The sequence below is a fragment of the Nannobrachium achirus genome (assembly GCF_963921795.1).
Source record: "Nannobrachium achirus genome assembly, chromosome: 15".
NCBI classification, from domain to species: Eukaryota; Metazoa; Chordata; class Actinopteri; order Myctophiformes; family Myctophidae; genus Nannobrachium; species Nannobrachium achirus.
This window is the reverse complement of record NC_137822.1, coordinates 32,589,196-32,613,583: the sequence shown is the minus strand read 5'-3', so window position 1 is coordinate 32,613,583 and position 24,388 is coordinate 32,589,196. Positions and strand designations below refer to the sequence as shown.

Below are 24,388 nucleotides of genomic sequence, written 5' to 3'. Positions count from 1 at the left end.
ACAGTATGCATGCACCACAGCTACACCAGACCAGGCTCTCAGTCTGCCAGGCTCCAGAACACACTCCTTGGATAGAACCTTTCCCCACACGGCTGAACTGCCTTCCAGATGTAGTCCAGTCAGGAGGACCCATGTGTGGGTCTCTTTATTGACCTTTATTGGTATGGGGCATTCTTTTTTTTTTTTTTCGTCTTTCATTATTATTATTTCAAAGCATTTCCAAAAAACCTTCCTTTTTTCATGAATTAAAAACTAAGTTCAATATTTTTTTTCAGTAATGTCATGAATAAATCAAAGAAAAATCTAAGAAATGTAATAAATTAGAAAACAAAACGTTTAAGAAGTTGTGAAAATAGACGATCTGCAAGTTCACAACGTGGTGCGAAGCGACGCGTTGTGCGCATGTAGATCTGCTATGTTCTGAGCACAGATCTCCGCCAGGCCAGGTTGCCTATAGACCTGTGTTGTGGGGTGCAGCCGTCAGCAATGAGCTGAATTACTGACGGCAAGGCAACATGAGGGTTTGTGGCTGTGGCTCCCGCTAGGGGCAGAAATTAAAGCAGCTTTGGAGGTGTGCTCTATAGAGGGAGGCCCTTCACACTGCCTAAAATCACAGATCTAAAAGCTCACAACGCAATGCATTGTGAGCTTGTTGTAATATGCTGAGGGCTGATGCAGCTTGGTCAGCTGCCATATTTCCCCTTGGGCCAATACAGCTGACTAATTCCTGCAAGATTATGACCCTATCTGTCCTTATATTACTCCTCCATCCAGGACAAATAAAGGCTGAGTATGTGATAAATATATACTGTCCCACTCTGTCCCTTCCCCCTATATCCTATCCCAGACCCCGCTCCACACCCATCCCATAAACCTTCCCTCGCCAAGGCTGTTCTCTCCTCCCCATCATCGCAGCCCAATCCGGTTACCGGTGACCCTGTTCCTCACCTCATCAGAACAGAACAACACACATTCTCAGAACACTAGCTAGCAAGCAGACTGTCTAAAAGTGGTTAGAACTGTTATACGGTCCTCATTCAGGCTTTTGGCCAAGTTCAAGGGAGGCCATAGGCTGAATGGGTAAAGAAGGCCGTCTGGGAATCAGAAGGTCCCCGGGTCACCCCCCTGTCCGCCCAGTCTACAGCGTGTCAAAATGTCCATGAGCAAGGCACTTAACCCCTAACTGCTCCCTCGGGGCTGTGTTGCAGTAATAGCACCCACTACTCCGAATAGGGTTAGTAAAAGCAGAGGAAAAATGAATTGAATTGAATTGACAGAGAAAAATCAACAAAGTGTGGACTAAATTATTATCATGCATGACTGGAAAGAGCAGGCCATGGTCTGAAATCACAGAAAATTGTGGTGCTGGATTCAAACCCCTCGTCTTGGTTAAATAATCTAGATTTATGGATGTGACAGGGTAGAAAAAAGGAGACTAATTAAATATCTTATACTGTCAAGCTAAATCTGTGCGAGCGTAATCCAAAGCCTTGTCTCTGTTTTGCCAGCTTTCTGAATGCTTACTTGATGAACAATACTTGACTAGAATGAACTTTCACGGTCAAATATATCAAACCCTGTCTGTGGGATAATGAAGAGCATATTATTTGTTTTCATGTTTGTTGGGAGAGCAGAGTAAGGAAATGGGACACTAAGACTAGTCAGACTCAGAAATTGATTTTCTTTTTTTTGCCCCTAATTGAGTCAGTCAGTAACTGACATAGACCTGTGGTTCTCAAAGTGGGTTCTAATCTAGAACCTCAGAGGTCTTTGAGGTGATTCCAAGGGGTCCTCAGCTAAATCTATATCGGTATAACCACTTTAATCCAGTTTTATACGTATTATACTAATAAATAGTTGTGAGCTTGTACAGTAGATCTGACTCCCCCCCCCCTTCCTTTTTTAAAATAAATGTAATAATGTTGAACATTTGTAACAAAACAAATCTTCCGGCGGTCTGCGGAAAAATACATATCAATTTGCGGGGTCCTTGACATGAAAATGTTTAAGAACCACTGACATAATAATCTAGTGAAACTGTCAGCTAATTCATGACCGTGTTAGGTGTAACTGCTGGTTGTGCAAAATTCAAGCAGCTATATTTTTCCACATTTTACTCGTCACGCTTTCCCCTAACGACACACACATACAATCACAGACAGACTTCATTAATCACATACCGTATATATTTCCAAATAATTGCCCAGGGGCAAACAGCCGCCGGGCACCAAATACCCACCTGGGGTCTGACAACGTTTTGCACATCGACCGCTATTCAAAGGGACATAAAAATAAGATCACAAACAGCCGGGGCCTCAAATCAATGTTGCGAATTAAGCGCCTGGGCAATTAATTGGAAATATACGTTAACTCAACCTAAACCTAATACAGAGGGCTTTGGAAACAAGCCAGACGGTTCTAATCATGACACACACACACATGCAACGCAAATTGAAACATACTGAGTGATCGCTTTAATCAGTGCTTGGCGTCAACTATATTGACAATTACACAGTGTACACTGAACGATGTGCTTGGCAGGTGAAAAGGTCATCAAAGCTTTCTCCTGTAAATACAATGCCGCAGTCCTGCTTTTAAATAAAACGGAATCAGCAATCCAACTATCAATCATGTTACTGTTTGCCACTGAGCGTTCTGCTCCCAAAAAGAAACCAGTTGTATCTGGCATGAGTTCTAACAGCAAACAGAGACCAGAGGCCTGGTGATAAACTACAGTGGCACTTTCTTTGTGCAGAACAAAGAAAGATTGTGGTGTTGAACAACACAAATGACCACAATAACTATTACTGATACAACACAAATGACCACAATAACTATTACTGATATACTGAAGTGAGTACTGACCGGGGGTCTGAGAGAGATTAATTATCTCTGCAGAAATCAGCAAACAAATATTCGCAAGCAGCTCATAAGAGTATGGAATGCTGCTAGCTGGCTGGCTGTGGAATAGGGCTGACAATGTTCCAGCACGGCTAATATTCAATCATGGAGAGCGCAAGCACATCCCAAATATGACCCTCGCAGTTTAATGAGTTTCAACACCTTGTGCGGTGCATTTGCAATACATCAGCAAGCAATTCATCTGAAAGATTGTGCGAGATGTACAGTATGCGTGATGAATCTGCACATACTACTTGTTTGATATGCACATACTTTAGCTTGGATGAGCGTTTTGCATGCTGAAGATGTGTGCATGCATGTGTGTCTGTGTGTACATACTGTACAGTATGAGTGTGGGAGCATGAGCTTTTTTCCACATCTTCCTTTGATGCACCCGTCTGAAGACAATGGAGAAAACTCTATCCATTTATTATGTGGAAAATCAGCTCATGCATTCTGGGGGAATGTGTGTGCAGGTAACATGGACTTTGATCACCAGAGGGAGTGGGAGTAACTCATGCTGTGGAGAAAAGAGAGAGTGTGGGGGGTAGAGAGAGCACGAGGGGAAGAAGGAAAGAACTGAGAAAATATTAAGTAAGAATGGATTAAATGTCCATAGAAATGGCAGAAAAGTGTGGATGAAAATGGTATTTAAACGTCTTATTTTGCCCACCTTTCCTCTGTCTTTCACGGGCCATAATTAACATAAAGGTGCTGCCGCCCCCACAACATTGCCAGAATTCATTAGCTGGGGAGAAACTACAACTATAAAAACTTCAGAACACATTTCACGATTTTCAGCGCTCGCAAGCCATTTAAGTGCCAGAGGCAATGTTTTGCCACTAATGTATTACAATTTCTGCCATTATTTTGTAAATGGAAACCACCGGATTTTAAATATATAATTCAAGAATTCCTTAACTTGAATGGATTAACATGTTGTGTGCAATGTGCGATAATATTTTGTGTCTCCAGTATGGCAAATAAACATGAATCAACTTTAAATGTTCCCAGCACAAACCAATGAGGCAAGTCGGCACACTGTTCTTCAATTATTTACACAGGAAACACCCATCGGATCATGCAGCCAATCATGTGCCTTGGAGGAAAGTACACATACGTTTCTCTGTGTTTATTTAAAATCCAATGTAAAGGAAAATAAATCCTGCATTTACACTCGGTTCAATTAACACTGAGGATTTCAATGTATATGACTGGCCGTTAAGTGTTCCACAGTGCTAGGAATCAATAACCTATTTGAATTAGCAATGCAGATACGCACCTCACACTGCAACAATATTTACAATAACTCCACCCTGTTGTTCTCTGTAAGTTCTCTGCCTGTCCTATGTCATATCGTCGTTGTCGGGTGGAAACCTTGTATCTCAAAAGTTTCAAATGTTTACGTTCTTTCGTAAAATAAAGCCCTGCTTCATCATACAAGGCCGTCGCACAAAAGTATAGTGAAAACAGCTGATCTACAAGCACACAACGCCTCGTGCATGTAGATCGGCTGTTTTCACTAGTTTAGTTCATTTTTAAAATGATAAATACAAAAGGAACGGTTTTGGACTTACAAGGTTTCCACCCGACAACGACGATATTGTCTTTGAGATTATCTCTCGTTTTGACAATTCACCTAATCTTCAGCTCAAGCCACTGAAAGTCTCCATAGTGAAGGATCTGCACAACAGATGGCACGGAGTGTGTGTGCGCCCACGCGTGCATGTGTGTGTCTGTGTGCGTGTGCGGGCAGCAGATAGGCGAGACAGATCTGTAGTATCAAATGTCCCACAGGGCTCCTTCCCGGGGGTTTCTAGAATAAAAGTGACATCTGGAGCTCCTGCTAACTGCTCACTCCACCATCAGCACACACACACTCTGCCCAGCCTGTTATCATTCTCAAGAGGAGAATAGAGCATGGAAAAAGAACTACTGCCGAAAGTGTCTATAGAGGGCACTATGAGTTCTGTTGTTCTATACTTCCCATGGAAACCGTCTCTTCTTCTTTGACCAGACATGACATGAGATTTCATGTCCTGGGGAAAGTAACAGCACAGCATGACGGTGGAACTTCCTGTGCTTCTACTTTCAGTACACACTTTGCCAGCAGCTCTTTTAGTAGTCTCTCTCTCTTTATCTCTCTCTCTCGAGCCAGACTGCTGGCTCACACCCCTTTCAAAATGCTTCAGCCTAAACGGTCTGTGCAACAGATGCGCTGAAAATGAGAATGGGGTAAAGCGGATACCCTGTCCCCCCCAACCCCCTCAACCAACCACCCCGACCACCTCCGTTCCGACTTCGCGTCTCGCAACTATAAACCGAATGTAAATCAAATTAGTCGAAGCCAATTAAGCAAGCTTAAAGGAGTAGTTCAACCAAAAAATTACCTATCAATTAAACACCCCAAGGAGACTTGAATTCATGGGGTGTGTAATTGATAGGAAATAGGTAGGGGTGAACTACTCCTTTAACATACTGTATGTGAATGGAAATGATGAGCAGATGACAGCTTCCGTTCATGGCCTACAGGGGCGTAGCATTGTGTTGAAAGACTACACTTTCAGTGGCAGCTCAGTTCTTGCTGAGCCTACTCTGCCTCTAGCTCTAACCAATTTAAGCCCCATTTCATACTTCATCGCACCATGTGGCAATGGTGTCATCTACAAGCTCACAACTGTATCTGCTATTTTCACTATTTGTTGAAAGGTTTTTCCCCGTCCATATTGACATGCCCAGAATAGAGACGCCAGGTCAGCGATGTGATGATGTGTCAACAGTGTCTCAGGAGATAGAGGGGGCGTCTCAGAACTTTCCCGGTGTGATCCCTGTCTCCAAGGTCATCAAGGTAGTACGTTATTGTTACATCTTGTTTACAGGTACGTAAGATTCAAAAATATATTGTTTTGGCATCCTTCCCCCTGTCACCATGTCAAAGTGTCCTTGAGCGAGACTCTGAACTAGAGTTCTCAACGGGCCTGAAAATTAAGGCCTTAACTGGGCCCTACTGGGCAGGCCCGAGGCTTGGCCAGGCCTGAACAATTACCACACTTTTAGGCCTGAAAAAAAGGTGGTATTATGCGCTTAATGTCCTCAAAGTCCCGCATCTGAACTGAGCAGACATCCTGTATGAAGATGTGGCGTCCACTGGAGCTTATAAGTGAATAACAGAATATGCAAAACACAGTAAGATATAATGCCCACACAGGTCATTTACAATCCCCTGTGTCACAGCTATAACCTCATGCACAGCAAAAAACTTCATGACTTTCCCCGGGAGTCCTTTTCTCTGGGGGAAGATTGTTCAAATCATCCCCATTTACGATCATGCAACTCTATCTCTCTTCATGCGCCAAAATCGCCAAAATCGTTAAATGGCTGCTTGTGTCACACACATCCACAGTCAAATCCATCAGATTGTAACAAGATTTAACTAAGTGGACCCAGAAGGCCCCTGTCAGTTATTACAAACATGTCTCTCTGGCTCTTTAATGACTCTTCATACCTCCCACTTGTCCAAGATTATGAATCACATTAATGATTAATGCTCACTGTCTGTGTGCGCGTGTCTTTCCTCCTGTGTGTTTTTGTGCGTCTGTGTGTGTGTGTGTGTGTGTGTGTGTGTGTGTGTGTGTGTGTGTGTGTGTGCGTGCGTGATTAGACCTCCATGTACATTTGTGCATGATTGTACATGTGATTACATGCATTTGCAGTAGGTAATGCATGTGTATTAGTATGTGCGCCCATGTAGGGAGTAAGGACAGCCATCTCCTAGTGTCAATCTAAAAAATGTGTGCCTTTGGTAATAGACAGAACAAATCCCAGGCAGGTACTGAGCCATCCCACCTCCTCATTGATATTCACAGCAGACCTCTGGGACTTTCACCTTCCCTCCATCGCCTCAGGTTAAGCCGGAGCCTTTAAGACAACACAGGTAACTCTATTTAACCATAAATCTACCGCGAGGTCAAAGAAGACAAACGCCCGAGGTTTTATGAGTGATCAAACACATCAGCCTATACACTGTAAAGTGGGTTCTGGTCTAGAAGGCATGCTCTCAACTCCATCTGTCATTATTGCGCACAGTGGCAATTTTTTCCCTGAAATGAACCCATTCTTTACTCACTCGTTCAGTTGACCGGTGGCTTCCCACCATGTCTTTCCATTTCAGGATTTAATACTTTTCTCTTAATCTCTTGAATAATAGGGCCATCCACATTGTGCACATAACTAACTACCGTATATAGTTTAAAAGAATATTTTAAAGGTGATACACCATGCATTTAAAAAGTATTTATGTCATATTGTTTATGTCCCAAAAACGTTTTTCAAAAGGTTTGAGGCTAAATTACCACTCCTGAATAGAGAGCCTCTCTCATTTTGAATGGCTCTCAGAGCATTTTCAGCTGCAGTACCACCTTTGGCCTGAACTGCGCCACCCCCCCCCCCCAAATCTTTTTGAAAAAAAAAATCTTTTTTTGCAAAACATATTTTTTTTTTTTTTTGAAAAAAAGAAATTTGGACAGCCTGTTTTGAGAACCTGTGGGATGCTTTTAACCTCCGCCTTCCCAAAACCAGAGAAAGACACAACGGTCAGAAATGGGACTTTGTGAGGATAGAAGGTGCTAGTGGGACCCCAAAAAAAGGTTTTAAAATAGGAAAAGTGAAATTTCATGGTGTATCACCTTTAAGTCAAGTGGATTGCAGAGTCCACACCACAACTAACGATGACGGTGGTGTGGATGGCCCTTCACTTGGGATATTATGTTGTGACAACTTGTGAGCATTCAATATAATAACTTCAGGGCAATATGACTTAATATAATTTATGCACTGTATGCATCCAGTGTTTTATTGAATTTTATTTAACTCCGAGAGGGTACATTAACATTCTTAAGAGTGTTTTAGTAACTACAAATATTTCTCCTTTTTAACAGCCGGCAGCCCCAAACTGCTTCGCTCAATTCTCACTTCCATTTGACTCAAACCGTAGATATAAAATAACACCATGATGACACTTATTACTATGGAAAGCAACCACAACCAACACAAGCAAACGTGTAACAAACACTGACTGATTACATTTCTTTGTTTGTTCAATCAACTTGCCATCCACACCTTTTCACTCAGGAGTTTTCTGTGTTGTACGGAAGCTCTTAGGCTTGATTTATCCTGTACACCGCTATGTTTAGTGTGCGGGGCGAAAGATCCTCTGTTGTCAGGACACATTAATGTCAATTGTGGCCTCAATACAGACCTTGAATAAAATAAATATGTGTAAAAATCATGAGTCATGATAGTAATAGAACAAGTCATATCAGAGTCGGCAGACAGACACAAGTGGCCAAAGAGTGAGACCGGAGGGGTTTCAGCTCATTGACTTGATATGAATGGCTATTCTGGTGATTTACAGTGGTGCTGCCAAGCGGACAAGTGATGGATTGGGGACACCTTCTAAGTGAACTGAAGCGTTTGGCGGCTCCATTGTAAAGCAATTAGAACATTTACAATAGTCACTCTGGAGGTGAATCTCTCTCACAAGACACGGAGGGGGTGAATCCGAGGTGAGTACAAACTGCCTTAAAGATGGACAAAATCTTTGAGGGAAGAGAGATGAAGTACGGAAACATAATCGACATTTCCCATTTCAGCACAAAGGATGGCGACCCAAATTTAAAAGTCAAGGGGGATTAAAATTGGCTATTCTAATGCTTAATTTATACTCCATCGTACGATGTTGTCGCCTGTGGAAAATATCCGCCTGGGATGTACAGAATACACATGCACACAGAATACATGCAGCAAAAGGAAGGAAAGTATAGTGCAAAACAGCAGTAAAGCAGTAAATATGATGTTGTGAAACTATAGCAATTGTGAGCTTGATATAATCCAAAGAATGTACAGTTTGTGCGAGACATCTGAGATATCCATGTCAAAAATAAATAATTGGACAAATAAAAATGCAGCGTGTGCTCTGTTGGAGAGTGCAGGATAGACAGTTAACCTGGCAGGTGGGTCATTGTTCAAGGCTCTGATAGCCTGAGGCAAAAAGTGATTTCTGTGTCTTTCTGTATTGATTTGTGACAGCGCAGGCCTTCGCCTGACCACAGCAACACAAGCAGTCCCAACATTGCTTTGATAAGTTCTGCAGGGAGGGAAGTGAAGTCCACACGGTGCACTCTGCAGTGTGCAGTCTGTGCACCACCTTCACGCTCTGTAGTGCGCACCACCTTCTCACTCTCGACCCACTCTCTAGTGTGGACCAGTGGTTCTCAACCTGCGGGTCAGGACCTTAATGTGCAACATTGTTTTCTCACTCAACAGTAAACAAACCAACATAAAGTTTAAGTGTATAGAGCATATATGCACATTTCTAAAATTACAATTTAAGGACTTTTTAATAGACGATCTACATCAGGGTTCCCCAATCAGTTTTCCCCACGGGCCGAATTATGTCTAAGGTACCAAGCTGAGGGCCACAACATTGCAGGGGGCGACTGTGGCGTTCCCGCTACTCCAGCGACAGTTCAAATGTCGTCGTTGTCGGGTGAAAATCTTGTATGTCCAAAACCGTTCGTTTTGCATTTATCATTTTAAAAAGTATTTAAACTAGTGAAAACAGCCGATCTAAAAAAACGCCTCGCGGTGCGAGGCATTGTGTGCTTGTAGATCTGCTGTTTTCACTACTTTTGTGCGACGGCCTTGTATGATTTGGGAAAGAGCATACAAATTTGGAGGTACGAGATTTCCACCCGACAACGACGATATACTAGTGCTGTTGCTGCTCTTATACCACCATTATTACTGGGGTTGGTGTGGGCCAGACAGTAGCCCCCCGCGGGCCGCAAATGGCCCGCGGGCCGCCTATTGGGGAACCCTGATCTACATGCTCACAACGCCTCGCGTTTGTAGAAGGATTTCTGTGAGACATTGAATTTCCCAACGACACAGTGTCTGTGTAATCCACAGGTGTGTGTCCACCGTGATTTGCAAGCTGAGCCACTTGAACCTGCTCTCCATTGGTGTCTCATAACGGCGGGTAAAGTTCCTCTGCCGTTGTGTACACAAACTCACAATAATGTCCTTGGTTTTACAAACATTCTGGCACCACAATAGTTAACCTGAAACCATGCATAGAATGAGTTTAGATCATCTGGGTCCAGGGCATCATCAGCTCGATAGATGGGCGCTTGCCTTTATAGGCAAGGTGATCACTCTGTTGAGTTTCCACTCTGTGCCAAATTCTAGTGTCAATGTATGCAGTATACTATACACGTGTATGATGTGTGTGTAGGTGTTTGGATGGGCGTGTCCAATCCATTAAATTCTAAAAGAGAGTACCCAGCATGAAGGGAATTAACGGCATCATTCTCTGACAAGAGAGGCGAGGGAAAGGGAGATGTATGCGTTCTCTTGCATTTGAGAAAATACGCACTAAGGGCCAGGGGGATCACTGAAAGATGAGTATATGAATGAGGGCCACAGAAAACACGGAGACGAGCGGAGAGAGAGAGATGAGATAAAGATGCCGTGAGTGATCACCTCATCTCCTCCCCTGGCTGGGACTACATTTGTAATCAGGGCTTTCCCTGCTCAGCCCCCATCATCATGATCCTTTCACTCTTCAAACGCTACGGGTAAACATTCTGATATAGATCAGATCCTGCTGCACGCCAAAACACAAAGGCAGCAGAAATTAGCTTCCGCCCACTTAATTAAAGTGATTTATAAATATTTCACTTCATAATTACAGAGAGGAATGGGAGCGGAGGAGGCACAACAAGAATCCTCCTAGTTTAACAATGGTGATTTACTGATTCGGGTTGCAACTAGCTAAATTCTCTTTCTACTTTCATTGTGATTATCTAACCCAGTGGTTCTCAAACTTTCTGGGCTTCAGTACCCCCTTTTCCTGATTGCTGAATCCAAGTACCCCCTTTAATCGACAACAACATTTTGACTAGAAAATAATGACATTAAAAGTCAAATGACACATTTTATGTCGAATAAAAGTAAGTAGCCCGTTTTCTATTCAGTAACAGTAAGATTGTTATCATTAAACATAACATTAAAATTAATGTTGCCATTTTCCATGTTCTCTCAAGTACCCCCTGTAGTACCTGCGTACCCCTACGGGTACACGTAACCCCATTTGAGAAACACTGATCTAACCCGTTTATATCCGGAGGGCTTTTTGATCTACAAGCTCACAAAAATAGCAGATCTACAAGCTCACAATGCCGATCTACAAGCTCACAAAAATAGCCGATCTAAAAATAGCGTCGCGATGCCACGCATTGTGAGCTTGTAGATCAGATTTTCGAAAGATTCTTTGTACATTTTGATGCAGAATTAACAATATGTTTGTAATTTTATTCAAGTATATTTTGAATATGGGACTTCTGCTTGTAACAGAGTGTATCTACATTGCAGTACTTTTACTTAAGTAAAACATGCGAGTGTCTTCTTCCATCACTGGATTTGTGCCCACTCTTGGGGACGTGGGAAATGAGCCATTTACACCAGATGTTAGGAAACTGACATTTGGTGACATCATCCTGTTTGTAATATGATATTAACCGATTTAGTGCCATTCCCGAGATATCTCGCGAAATGTACTCGAGTATCTGTAGTGCCATTCCCGAGATATCTCGCGAAAAGTAATATATTACTGTAACGGCGGGTACATTACCGAGAAGAATGGCCGGAGGTCCGGAGACGAAATCCGTCGCTGATTTCGCATCATCACGGCTCCACGAGCACAAAATAGTCCCATCCATAACATTGAGGTGGACGGGGGATCTCATCTTTAAAGGAGGGGGAGCATGAATCTTTCTTTATCTAAATAATGACGCATATCTCTCAAAAATCCCCTAAGGATGCCCAAATAAATTTAAAATAAATAAAAACACAAAAGACATAGGTGTAGTAGACTGAAATTTATTTGATTTAATTATTTTATTGATTCATGCATTCATGCAAAAACGGTCTTTTAAGCTATTCTTTTGGTTAAGAGTACTGTATTTCAATGTGTTTATTTTGGTCTAACTACTGTAAGCTATTTTCGTTATTTGGGAAACAATTTGGGTCCATTTGAAACAGTTTGACATGTTTCTTTATTAAGCTTTACATCACTACAGTGATCTACATTTCTGTGATCGACTCTAGAGTGTTTGGGGGATCTGCTATCGATTGTGTTGGTCTGGATCAGAGCTGTACAGGGCGCGCACTGCTGTTTCCGCCTCAGTACACTTTGTGTTTTGAAGCGGCACACTGCGTCGTGGATCATTCATTCACACTTTTGCCCCTCTACAGGTAATACTGTCGCCAGACAACCCAATGTGAAAACTATATAATTTGGGTACTGTATATGATGTGTAGAGCAGTATTTTCGCTGGGAAATGTTTACTCTAAGAGTTTAAACCTTTAGTTGGAATTGTTTGGAACTCACATGGTGAACTGCAGGGAGACGCCATTTTCTGCCGTTTACACTGTGAAGCGTCGCTGCACGTCGTGTGTGTTTGCCTTTGATCTATTTCATCATTTAATTCATGGAGCACAGAAACTGTGAACTTTATGGGTGAAAGCTAAAAACTATATGATGCATTACAGATGCTGTGGTCAGTTAAAAACGTGATTAATTCATGAAGATAAGAGTGTTGCTGTTAAAAACAATAGTAATTCATGGAGAGATAAAAAGTGCATTTAAAAACATAAATAAGAATAACCTAAGGTTAAAAAGGTGATAAAAAGGGTTTGGTTTAAAAACAATTCATTTATATAATATGGGTTAAAAATGTGAATGTACAGTACATGTTTACAGGTGCCTTTGAATTAATCAGTGCATTGAAGCACTTCTGATGCACTTTGCTTGTGTAGTATGGTAACATTTAAGTGCTCTAGCATGCAATGTGCCTTTTCTGTTGCTATTGTGATACTTTAATACAGTACAGTTATAAACTGAAGGACACTTTATTTGAGTGCATTGATGATGCCTAACTAGTGCATTTATTTTCATAGTCATTTTGGGAAAATGATGGTAATAGAGATGCTTCAGCATACACGGTGCCTTGTTTATTGCTATTATATGATGCTACAGTTATTGACTGAATGGCACCTTTTTGAATAATTTGATGCTACACATATAGTATATGGTGCATTCATTTTGGCTGACTGTATTTTGGGTGATGATTTCATGGTAATATGGAGACAGTATTATAGTAGTGATACAGTATGGGAAAACATGATGCTGAATTTATTTGTGAAGAACATGATTGAATATGATTGTTATTTTGATATTTGCATTGAAATTTATATAAAAGTACACTTTGTGTTTTGAAGCGGCACACTGCGTCGTGGATCATTCATTCACACTTTTGCCCCTCTACAGCTAGGGGGCGCTACATAGGCACATTTGAAGTTATAATCAGTGTCTCCCTCTACACCCTCTACTTCCTTCTGCTTCCCTCGACTTCGGGACCACGCCTCTTTGTTCCGTCACAGCGGCGGCTCGTTTCAGTCAGTGAGACAGGCAGACAGACAGGCAGGGACTGGGAGACAGACAGACAGTCACCCCCTCCCCTCTGCCTGTTTCTGCAGGACTCTCCAGTCTGCACTGAGAGAGTGAACGATTAGTGAAATAATTGTTTAATGTTCTGATTGTGTGTACTTTAGCCTACTTCAGTAGTAGCAGAGACACATTGCAGACTGTTTGATTGCGTGACTGTTTGTGTTCGCGGCTCGCTGCACGCCCGGACATCACCGTGATGTGTAAAGTAACTATAAGTATATTTACTCAAGTAGTCCTACTGTACTCAAGTACAATGTTGAGGTATTTGTACTTGGATATTTCCAATTTCCAATACTTTCACTTCTACTACACTACATCTATCTCTGAGGCAAATACTGTACACCATTAAAATTATTTGAAAGCTTTAGCTACTACAGTACCTTTTCCTATGCAAACTTCTAATAAAGTCTTTAATCAATCAAAACGGAAATACATTATAATATAAAATTATACCTTGGCTGTTTTAAACTAGCCGATCTGCAAGCTGCACGTCACGTCCTAGGCGACTGTCATGCGAGAATGATATGAGAGTACTTTTACTTGAGTAAAATATCTTTTCCACCATTGCGATCTCGCACGGCCCACGGCCCAGTCACTCGCGTTTGTGAAGGACCAGATAATAACTACTTTAGCCCTATTATACCTTGGCTGTTTGAAACTAGCCGATCTGCAAGCTCACAATTGTGAGCTTGTACTGTAGATTGGCCACTGCGTGACTGTCCATGCGTGCGAGAATGATATGAGAGTACTTTTACTTAAGTAAATATGAGTATCTTTTCCAGTCGAGCTCGTCACGTGGCTCGCACAGCCCACGGCCCCTTTGTTAAGCACGTACTTTTAATAACTAATTCCAGTGGAATACATTTGTCTACCTTCTTTTGGGTGAGTTAATCCAAGCTCGTGTCATTGTTTGGTCCAGAGGTAGAGAACACATGAATCGAGAGGCAGGGGGAAAAACGGGAGGAGAGAGAGAGAGGAAAAAAAAAACAAAAAAAAAAACAGCACCGAGGCAACTCCAGCACCTGGCCGAAACGAGCGCCCATCTCGGCTTGGTGTTTCTCAGTGCCTCGCTAGAGAACTGGGCCGCGAAGAGACACGCCCCCCAGGCTAGTAAAATACGTGCATGCTACACTATATAATGGATACGGAAAAAACGGCTTATTGATTCTTTATAAAAAAATTGCAAGTGTATAGCATTCATGTTGTTGTTCATGTCAATTAAGAAAGTTAAGAGTTCACTTTATTAGAAAAAGTGTAAAATATTGTAATTTCCAAGGCATTTTCCCCATTTCTTTCAATGGGATCACGTGATGTTGCTCTGCTTCCATACGTCATGGTTTTGCTCGGCCATTCCCGAGCTTGTGGAGGAGGAGTTTTGAAAAAGTAGGACATTGGAATCTCCGTCTGAATACAACTCTGAAAACAGGCAAGACAACTATATGGTTGCATTGGCAAATATTTTCACAACTACCTAACAATTAAATTGGGACAAAGTAGATGTTATTCTGCTACCCTGTCTTTAATGTCCATTATCTCAAAACTACACTTTAGAAGCTAGGATGGAGGCAGATGCTCGCTTATGTTATACGGTATGGTATAAAAGCTCCCGGTCCGCCATTACACAACTCCAAGTGGACAACGATCAGTTCCGGCGCAGGACCCGATGACGTCAGACCGGAAGTGATTGCGCTGTGGACTTCTGGCCTTCAAAATAAGATAACGGTGGTGATGCCAGCCTGAAGGTGGCATTGTGGACTTTATAATCCGTTAATTTCAGGGGCACTAAATGAGTTAACCCATTTAGGCCTAGGATTATTGAATGCTTTAACCAGTGAAAAATAGCAGATATACAAGCTCACAGCGCGGCATCGAGTGCCGCGCTGCGAGCTTGTAGATCTGCTATTTTTGAAAAAGTCGTGAAAATGTGTGCAAATCTTTGAATATATGTATTTTCAAAGCGAACGATTGTAACTAAAATTTTGCTTCTGGGTGGTCCCTGGAACTAAATATTTTGAGATGGGGGTTCCGTGGCCAAATACATATCATTTTGGGGGGCCTTCACATGAAAAAGTTTGAGAACCACTGACACAGTAGTCTCTCAAGAACAGACTAACTGAGCTCCAATTGAAGTGAAAAGGACCTTTTCTTTGACGATGGCTATAGCCAGATTGCTGACATAGAAACAGGTTTTTCAAAAAAATCTTAGAAGGATTCAAAAGACACTTATAGAATCGGGTCAGAATTCTAATTTTCACGATTTTGCAAAAATAGCAGATCTACAAGCTCGCAGCGCGGCACCGAGTGCCGCGCTGTGAGCTTGTGTATCTGCTATTTTTCAATAGTTAAAGCATAAAATAACGATACACAATAATGTGTACCCGTTCTGAATGGGTTTTAAACTACTTTAACACCCGACCCCTGCATCCCTGGAGTGCTTTATGTCAGCATTTTATTTTCTTAATGCTGCCTGGACCTCAAGCTGTTCTTGGCTAGAGACATTTTGTCAATTATTCCCAAGTAATTGGGTAATCAAGGGTTTCTTCTAATCATCTTTTCATTTGCATTCAAATTAATCAATTAGATTTATTGTTTTGACTTTGTACAGCTGTGCACTCCAGATGTCACCATTTTTGGAAGGTTGATACGGCCACATATCCCAGCATTGATTTTGATTAATGGTGTTGTCAGTATCTTAACATTTCATGGGGGTTTTATTCACTTTTTGTGTTCCTAAATGTATAATCTATAAGTTATATTTACTTACAATTTAATTGTGCCGAATGCGTAAGGCTGGGTTATTTGGTTGGCAATGTTTTATATTTGCCATTTTCCTCAGTACTTTTCTGATGGTCTTGCATTCTTGACCAACCATTTGTCAGCATTGTGCCTCTTAACGGGCTTCCATTTCTGTTTTATAAGGCTAACTCGAATAGCTGCCTTATGAAATATCATATAAGTGGAGTTGTTTACGCCATCTCTGCTAGGGACATATTGATTTGGGTTGTATTGATATGCCATTCATGAGATTGGTTGAGTTCTAGGAGGCCATGATGAATTTGTTTTCCCAGTCTGCAGGGCCCGTCTGAAAGTTAGGATTCAATTTATACAGTCTTACTGCGTTTAATTTTTGTGTCACTCCTTTGACCTGAGAGTGTAAAGATCACATTTATTATTTGGCTGTGGTCTGTGAGGGGGGATTGCTGTCTGACAGTGACCGCACTGAAACAGGGGTCATCGCTGTGCTGGATTGAGGTAGACATTTTGTCAAAATTCAATTTTCACCATGGACATACAAATGAGTGGACAATACTATTACCAGAAACACATAAAGAGATGATCATAACAGGTCTGTAACACTGAGAGTGTTACGGGTCCATTTGGTTCCATTTGTACACACTCAGTGTTATGGGGGTCCTTGCAAATAAAACGTTTGAGAACCACTAGTACTAGTTGGTCTCCAAATATGCCATAGTGTCATAGTAAATAAGTGTCATTATATTCTGAAGAAAGCCTGGAGACTGACATCCAGTAATTGGGTCTTATGATGAAAATAATTTTAATATAATGGTGTGTAAAAAAGAAAATCGAATTTGCCACGGACAAAACCAAATCTTGCCACGGACACATTTGTCCGTGTGCGGACATGTTGATGACTGCACTGAAAGTGGAGGGCACGGGTGTTCCCATTGAACCTGCCGTTAACTACCTCCAGTCTCCTCTGAACCTACTCTTAACTATTTACAGGCCCTGTAGTAAACCGGGGAGACACGTGGTTGTCACCCTGTCCGTCCATTCAGATCCTGTGGTGGAAGTAGAAAGGTATTGGTATCAAATTGTCCTTAATAACATACCAAAAGTAGAAAAGTACACATTATGCAGAATGTCCCATTTCACAAATTTTCAAACGTATAAAATGTATTAAAATCTTTAATGTGTCTCACAAATCTCACAATGCATTGCATCCAAAGCCGTAGAAGAAGAGTCGCAACACGCTTTGATCTCGTTTCCCTGGGGCCTAGGAATACAGGTGATTTCTGAATGGAGAGTTTTTCAAAGAATGTCTCCTTCAAAATAAGGAGAATCCTTTAGGTATAATAAATAGCACAGAGTTATACTGTAGATCCCTAGCAGTTATGCCCAGTTATTTTGGGATTGAAGTGGAAGCGGAAATGGGCTTTCATATCTTGACGGAACACAAAGCGGCTTTAAAGTTATTGTATTCTTTCGAATCCATTCTGCCTTACAGACAGCTTCATATCAGCTCTGCTCCACACATTCCAAAATGGTGTACTGTTGTTGACTGGCATCCTTCAGTAAACACCTGCTTAAGTCTCGCCACTCAGCTGGGATTGCAGCATTTGAACTGACAGACCTCAGACTGGAGGGTGTTGGAGATTAGACTTTCAGGAGCCAAAATACTGGCGAAAAAGAACTGCCGCACACCCAAATAAGGTATAAACGCAGGTGCCTAGGCAACTAACAGTAGACAGAATCAACAATAAAAGAAGGTATTAATACATTTTAATAATTAAATACCTGCTCTTGAACGTGCAAGTAAGTGTGTGCGGATAGATTTTATTGTTGAGGAGCCAAGAATAGAAATAATATATAACACAAAAAGCCAAATAATTTCAAATAGTCACATATAAAAATAGAATATCGAAAGGAACAAAATGTTATCTGAAGTCAGATAACAAGTCAGATATACAGAAGTTCCACGGTCAAAATAGAAATAATTGAGGCAGAATATCAGTACGCTTGTGAAAGCAGATACAATGTTCTGCAGCAGGTATAGCAGCATTTTGACTGCGTATAAACAGAACAGTTTGATAAATCTCCCAGTTTCCATCAATAAAAAGCCAAACTAAATAATAGGCCTGTGCAGGTGGTCCCACATAATGCAGAATGTTCTGAACTTTCTGAATAAATGCATGTTTATTGTTTGTAAAATGCAATTAGAAAAATTAGAACTCCCAATCGTCTTGTGTAAAAAAGACTCATAACTTAACTCAACAGATGCAGAAATAAAAGAGAGATAAAAAGGAACAACGGACGTAAAAGCAACAAATCTTTTCAGTAGAAAATATTTGAACCCAGGCCAAAGCTCTCTTCATTAAATCACAAACAGCGGCCGACAAGGTTTCTGCAACGTTTACACTTAGGCAGAATATATTTTCTAAAAGGGAGAGGTGACTTTCTCTAATGGCGATTGAATTCTTCTAGACACTTAAAAAGGTGTGCCTCTCATACAAATCATAGTGTGCTGGGCAGACGATAATAATAAGACATAGCGCCAATAAATGACCTCCTGGTGCTAAGGAGTGGTGTTTGAAATCTCTACAAAGTGATCATGTAAACAAACAAGCTGCCATAATTTCTGAGAAATGGTCAGAAAAGGGCCAAGAAAAACTAGTCATCAACTTACAAGTCAACAACTTATTGTTCTCTTGTTTATTTATCCAAGGGAGTTTAATGAACTTTTGAATGCCTTGGAAGATGATGAAGCCATTTAAATCCGAGTTATTGCGACCGGAGGTCGCAGTTTAGTATGCGAAACAGCACATGCTGACTCTGTCTGGATGTGTACACTTTTTTAAGGTCTATGGGATTGCCGCTCTGAAATCATGCTCTGACATCACTGTGATGTCAGGGGAACCACTATAAAAGAATGGGTTTGCCACTCTGACATCAAGCTCTGACTTCACTGTGATGTCAGGGGAACATACAGGGGAACCACACTAACAGAATTCCTTTTATCCCCATAACTTCATATGGGAATGCCCATGTATGGAAGCCACATCGGCCACATACCACACAAACATAATCCATATGGCCATGACAGATGGCCAAGACAGCCCATATCTGTGTGGCTGGTTCTACAGACATGGATCTCCATGTATGGGCATAAAAGGGATTGTAAGTATGATGTCAGATGTCTTAGACGTCATAGGACTTTCACATAACAAATAACTGAGTAAGCATGTTTGGGCTCTCACAGCATATCTCCATATACAGTACATGGATATGGGTACCAGGGGTCGCCATATATGGGTAACTGGTCCGATATAGATCACTGACCAGATGGCCAAGACGTGGCGAGACCGCGCTTGTCACCCTGAGGTGTCTTACTAGTACTTAGCTGTGCAGGTGTCGTACAACAAAAGTAGGCAATCTACAAGCTCCTAAAACACATCACATTGCACCACGTTGTGACCTTACAGGTCGGTTATTGCCGGTGAACGACACTGGCAGGCAACTAAGCATTAATCAGCCTTTAATTAGGACTCAATGTCTTACTCAAGCACAGCCTAATAGTACAGAAGTCACGCAAGCTCATAGAAAGCAGGAATGAATCCTCCATCCTCCGAGACACAGGAGGATCATTACTGACCTCAGGAGGTTCCTGTGGTTTGCCATGATGAAATAAGAGCCGTGGACCTGGAGCTAGAGCTTGAGCAACATGCTTCACCCTTAACTGCTGCCTTGCATGGTTACCTCTGCCACTGGTGTGCGAATGGGTGAATGAATATACTATAATGCACATTGTAAAGTGCTTTGGAGAAAGGTGTTATATAAACGCACCATTTGCCATTACATCTTAATCAAAGTCACGCTGCATATTTATGTGATTGGGATTCACTTTCCTTCTTGGCATTAGACGCCAGAATTGATATATCTGGTTCACGTCTTTTACTTAGATTTAGACATTTATGTAAAATGTAGACAAAATGTAGACACCTTTATTGATCCCATGTGGGGAATTCAGTTTCAGCTTGAACAAGCTAATGGCTGCATGCTCAGATGGTCATTATTAATGGGATAGTTCACCGCCGAAATGACTTTTTTTCCTACTACTCACTAATTTGATGACCAGCGGAGTCTCCGCAGAGTCTCAATTGATTCTTGAGAAAACTATGGAATATTCCACTTCTGTTTGTCTAATCTCAACAGTCTCAGAATCACGCATGAATTAAATGAACAAAAGTAGTGAAAAGCAATACTAAATACTTCATTAAAAGCTAAATAACAAACATTTCAGGGATACATCTAACTATTAATTACGGAATGTCTGTCTGCCGTCTGCATTACTTCTGAGACTCCTCAGGGACATTCAATCCTTCATATACATATACTGTGCACACCCCCGGGCACAGGACTAGTAATATATTATTATGCTGTCAATAGACCAGACGCGTGTATTAGCATTACACACGTATAAAAAAAATACACTTTGGGTGTTGCACACAAGCGTCATGCACCAAAAATAGCCTACTGTATGTACAAGCTCTCTTGGCGTCTCAACACCTGAAAGCCACAAAGTATAATTCCAGCTTAAATGGCTTCATCATGCCCAGTGTTGATCCAGGGCATTACTAAAAATAGGAATATGCAAGTTCCGCAAACTCCCTTGGATAAATCAACAATGAGAAAAATAAGTCCAACGCGTGGGTGACTTCTTTCACTTGGCCCCTTAGTATATTTTTCTGATTTTGTTCATTTGTTTACATGACCACACTTTGCAGAGTTTTCAAACACCACTCCTTAATTAACACAAGGCGCTCATTTATCCCCTTCATGCTGTGAACTTGCAGATCTGACATTTATGGCGAACGACACTATCGGATAAGTTAAGCACTGAAAATAACAATCTCAAACACACACACACACACACACACACACACACACACACACACACACACACACACACACACACACACACACACACACACACACACACACACACACACACACACACACAGTATATGTCCACAGATCTCGCCCACTGTTGCTCATTGATCCTCAGCTTTATATCGTCGTTGCTAGTCAGCTACCAGGCAAAGTTGATGTTTACTAGGACCAGGACCCCTACAGGCTAAATACAAATCACATATAGTAGTACATGCATGCACACGCACATGCAGACAGAGAGAGAGAGAGAGAGAGAGAGAGAGAGAGAGAGAGAGAGAGAGAGAGAGAGAGAGAGAGAGAGAGAGAGAGAGAGAGAGAGAGAGAGAGAGCGCTAACAACAGTCTGCTAACCAGAAGACAACTACACAGAGGGTATTTATTCTAAGAGTTTAATCAGATTCACAGCTGGCCAAATTCCCAACAGCAGCTGCTCTGTTACAGGTATACAAGTTGACGACAACAACAACAGACCAGACAAACATCTCTTAATAACTGTGGAAATCCCGCCCCGGGCTACCAAACTCTTAATTCCCTCCATGGGTTTAGCTAGATTCTTATCTCTCACTCTGATTTTCTAATCAACGGCAGTGACCATTAGCAGTCAGCAAAGCTGCAGCAATCCAGCTCAGCCTCTGTCTCTCTCTCTCTGACTTGTGGCCAAAGCCTCGGCAAGTCGGCATGTGAATGTGTTTGGCAGCGCTCCAGCTGATGTGGGGCCATTGAATTTGGAGACTCCAAGCTTTTTTGCTTTTCTAATGCCTTCCTCCCACTCTGAGCCGCATGCTGGCCGGGCCCAGGTCACCAGCTGTCCCAAAAGACATTAAAGTATGACCGATTATACAGTATTTGTGCCATAAAGACTAAATGGAAGGAAAGGAGAGAGAAGCTGAGCAGGGAGGACATTTCCTGTGCCTTTTCACACATGCATCTCTCACACACACACACACACACACACACACACACACACACACACACACACACACACACACACACACACACACACACACACACACACACACACACACACACACACACACACACACACACACACACACACACACACACACACACACACACACACACACACTATGAGATACCGACAGTATTTATAGACAATAATTTCTCTCTCTCTCTCTCATTAGTATATCTTAAGTACTCTTTATCTCTTATCTCTTTGATTTTACAATACCTTTCTCTCTCGACACTGAGAGAGAGAGAGAGAAAGCTATATAGAGGCCCTTGACTCATCCCCAGAGCCCAACTACAATCTACTGACTTCACAAGCCATCCCTGAAGTCATCAGACAACATGGGTTTACCAAAACTGGTTAAACCTAAAGAGTAGAGCTGCTAGGGTGGAACTGGAACACTGCAAATTAAATGAATACTATAAATACCTAAGACGCCCTATAAATCCGTCACAGTCTGTTTACAGCATGTGACAATATTGTCTGTTTTGTGCCACTGGTCATTGCATGTACAGTATGTTGTGACGTACGTTGTGAGCTTGTAGATCTGCTATTCCTCTGCGAATGCTCCCCCCAGAATAGGGATGATTGGGCTCAAGTGGTTAAAAGTCTCTTGAGACACCTTGTTATGATTTGGCCCTATAATAACATGAAAATGCACTGGATTGTACTGCATGTCTTGAGCATTTTATCTTGTATAATAACTGTCACAATAACTTACAAATGAACTAGTTAACAGTTCACACCCCCATCTCCCGTCAAACCTGAAAGCTGTCAAGTGGACAAGTTGTAATCGACTGATAAAAGTTGTTTGTTGGAGTAAGAGTCGGCTTGGTAGCAGCAGTAGTAGCAGTCGACTACTCTCAGTGTCGACTTTAAAATGAGAGGTTACAAGTCCCTGTTTCTGTAGGTCTGGTGCATTTGGTATCCTTTTCTTATATTACGTAAGCACTGTTTTAATTGCACAAGCAGGCCCCTATGCTGCAAATGAAGTTCCTGTGTCAGCTCAGCTGGATGAATTCCTGCATAAAGTTTGATTGATTTATTGATAGGCGTATCTGGCAATGTCTGCATGTGCTGATTAGTCAATTGTGCAGCAGCGAGGCCTTCGCCTTGCATGGGGTTCCAAAATGAACTGCACGGCTGCAACTGCATGCATATTAATCTGTAGCTTGCCTAATAGCAAAAAAAGCATACACTTGTTTAACACAGTTTAAGAAGAGAATTTAGATCCTGAAATGAAAGTTTCTCAACATTTCGGGAAGGTATAGGCCTACGCCTAGTGTGATGTCATGTCTCTGTGCTACTCTGTGTGCACGCATACTGTAGACTGCTGAAGAATGAGAGCTGTGAAGGCTAGTTTATAGACCTACTTAGTTGCAAGATAGTGGTGGCGCTTGATGAAAATAAGGGAGCTTCGAATAAAAAATGTGACAACTCTCAGATGACGAAGTAGGCTATAGAATAGGCTCTATACTGCCAGAGAGAGAGAGAGAGAGAGAGAGGGAGAGAGAGAGAGAGAGAAGGCATGATCCCAGAATCAGTCTTTAGCACCATGGACAGCTCATACAGCCTCATAAAACCAAGGTCCCCCACAAGGTTTAAATTAATGCATCTGCAGCGCGGATCAGCCATACTCCTTTATTACCTCATTTGCTAATAGGCTCCTTTAGGCTCAATAACATTGACTATGGTATAGCCCATATAAAAGGCATGAAATGCTCAGCAGACAGCCTTATTGTGTTTATAGTTGAAAGGCAGAGTGGTTGATGCAGTCCCTTGTAGTATGGCTACCACCTGCCCTGAAAGAGTCCAATTACACCGGCTCCTATAGAGCAGTTTCCCTTCATTGTTGTAACATGTCTACAGTACATCTCATAGCTATTTAACTGTTGTTAAATAGCTATGAGATGGATCACCACAAGGGCAAGGCATGACAAAACTCATTTCCTTCATAAATCGGGCTTGTTAGCTTGAAAAGGTCAGTTTCTTCAGACATCCAGTTCAAATACATAATGAATATATCAGGTTGATTAGAAATGTAACTAGGCCACGCAGTATACAAATTGCATTCCATCCATGATTCTGTCATTTGCGCCACAATTCATAAGATGCCAGAAGCTTACTGTAAAATAGTTGGACTGCATTTGAGAAGAGGGGTTCATTCTTATGTGGATTAAGCCAAACCCAAGTCCTAGATGCAGGTAGTTCATAATACTTAAATGTTGCCAGGTAATGTTCTCTAGATTTAACTGATATGCA

General features: G+C 41.7%; 1 protein-coding gene across 1 annotated transcript in view; it reads right to left on the bottom strand.

The window, feature by feature from the left end:
* The window catches only part of whrna (whirlin a), a gene marked incomplete at both ends in the record, with an annotated part of 264,691 nt that overhangs the window by 239,374 nt on the left and 929 nt on the right, over positions 1-24,388 (bottom strand). The gene's annotated exons all lie outside the window — the stretch shown is intronic.